We start from the raw sequence: 2,493 nt of genomic DNA, 5'->3' as shown, positions 1-2,493 counted from the left end.
AAGTTGATTGAATACATCATCCGGTTCAGAGCCAGAATAACAAGTAAAGTCTAGGTGGATTTTTCCTTAGGTATTGTCTCAAGTCAATCGATTTTCCAAAAAGAAATTCCCCAATTCTTTTCTCTGTGCGTTCCTAGTTTAGTTAATTAGTTTAATAAATAACCCCTCTTTTTTTCTAGGTTAGATAATAAAATGATAGTTATTACTAGTACTTTTGGTTCCCTTGGGTACAATATCTCGGTCTTGCCATTACTATACTATTGTTCGATAGGTGCACTAGCCTTTTCGTCGTGATAATAGTTAGTCTAGGTTTGATCTTCATTATAAATATTTATTACTTGTTACGAATCACGAGATCAAGTTTTTGGCGCCGTTGTCGGGGATTCAAAATATTAGGAACGCTAAATTTTTATTACTTTAGCCATTTATTTTTCTTGCAATTTAATTTTAGTTTATTATTATTATTTATTAATTTACTTATTTTTTCTCTTGGCAGGTTTTTATAGTTTATGACTAGAAGAAACCCGTCAGGACCATTAATTTTTGACGAAGAAATCGATCACACAGTTCGTAGAAATCAAAGAGAAATAAGGCGTAACTTACGATACATAGAGAACGAGTGAGAAGACGATACTCAACCCCCAACTGACGAGATGGCTGAAAACGAAGGCAAGCAGCTACCTCCTACAATTGCGGCTAATTAAAATCCTGCTCCACGTACTATGTATGATTATGTTAAACCTTCTTTAACAGGAACTCAATCTAGCATAGTTAGACCTGCTGTAGCTGCAAATACTTTTGAATTAAAACCTAACACTATTCAGATGATACAACAGTTTGTTCAGTTTGATGGTTTGCAGGATGAAGATCCCAACACTCACTTAGCGAACTTTCTGGAATTTTGCGATACATTTAAAATCAATTGCATTTCTGATGATGCCATACGTCTTTAGTTGTTTCCCTTTTCACTGAGAAACAAAGCTAAACAGTGGTTGAACTCGTTACCACGAGGGTCTATCACTACTTGGGAACAAATGACCGAGAAATTTTTACTGAAATATTTTCCGCCGGCGAAAATAGCTAAATTACGTAATGATATCTCTTCTTTTGTGTAGATGGATTTGGAAACACTTTACGATGCATGGGAGAGATACAAGGACTTACTGAGAAGGTGCCCTCACTATGGGTTACCGCTTCGGCTTCAAGTACAAACATTCCATAATGGCCTGAATCCCTCGACTCGGCAAATGGTTGACACAGCTGCTGGCGGAACCATCAACAATAAAACACCAGAAGATGCCTATGAATTTATAGAGGAGATGTCATTGAATAACTATCAGTGGCAAGTTATGAGGACAAAGCCAACGAAAACAACCGACGTTTATAACATCGATTCAGTCACCATGCTCTCTAATCAGGTAGAACTTATCAATAAAAAGATTGACGATTTACTTGGTTCTACGCAGGTACATCTAGTAATGAGGTGTGACTCAAGTGGTGGAGGTGTGCATACAGAATACCAATCCTTCAATCCTACAACTGAAGAAGAACAAGTCAACTATATGGGTAACAATAACTTTCGATCTCAAAATAACCTATACAGTAATACTTATAATGCAGGTTGGAGAAACCACCCAAATTTCTCCTAGGGAAGTCAAGGGAATCAAAAGCCACAAAATCCTTAGGGTTTTCGACAGCCACCTTATCAACAAGAGAAGAAATCGAACCTTGAGGAGATGCTCTCCAAATTCATATCAGTGTCAGAAACCCGTTTCCAAAATACCGAGACAACGCTTAAAAATCAACAAGCATCGATCCAAGGACTCGAAACTCAGATAAGCCAGCTTTCCAAACTAATCTCGGAAAGACCACCAGGAAATTTATTTAATAATACCAAATCAAGAGAGCATGTCAAAGCGGTTACACTAAGGAGTGGGAAAGTGTTAGCAGGATCTGAAAAGAAGTTAGCACAAGAAGCCGTGGAAAGCGAAAGGAGGGAAGAAAAATCGAAAAATAGTGACAAACCAGTGCCGGAGGAATATACACCACCGGTTCCATATCCAACAAAATTAAAAAAAGATCGCATTGATGCACAATTTAGTAAGTTTCTTGAGCTTTTTAAGCAATTACATATCAACTTACCTTTTGTTGAAGCTATCTTGCAGATGCCTACATACGCAAAATTTTTGAAGGAGCTTTTAACAAATAAAAGGAAGTTCGAGGACTTATCTACAGTAGAACTCAATGAGGAGTGCTCTGCCATACTCCAAAATAAGCTGCCAACCAAACTAAAAGATCCAGGAAGTTTTACTATCCCTTGCTTAATTGGTAATCTGAATATTGAAAAAGCACTAGCTGATTTAGGTGCTAGTATTAATTTAATGCCCTATAAAATGTTCAAACAACTTGGTCTTGGGGAACCTAAACCCACTAGGATGAGTATTCAATTAGTCGATAGACCTGTTAAATATCCCAGGGGTATTATAGAAGACG

General features: G+C 37.3%; 1 non-coding gene across 1 annotated transcript; it reads right to left on the bottom strand.

Moving 5' to 3' along the window:
• Positions 1-1,082: 1,082 nt before the first annotated feature.
• Positions 1,083-1,189, bottom strand: LOC121227808 (small nucleolar RNA R71). Its single transcript, XR_005925330.1, has one exon. It is a non-coding gene; the product is annotated as a small nucleolar RNA R71 (small nucleolar RNA).
• Between the last annotated feature and the right edge of the window lie 1,304 nt (positions 1,190-2,493).

This window comes from Gossypium hirsutum, chromosome A03 (genome assembly GCF_007990345.1).
Source record: "Gossypium hirsutum isolate 1008001.06 chromosome A03, Gossypium_hirsutum_v2.1, whole genome shotgun sequence".
Lineage (NCBI taxonomy): Eukaryota > Viridiplantae > Streptophyta > Magnoliopsida > Malvales > Malvaceae > Gossypium > Gossypium hirsutum.
The sequence above is the reverse complement of the archived record's forward strand: the minus strand, read 5'-3'. Positions and strand labels throughout refer to the sequence as shown.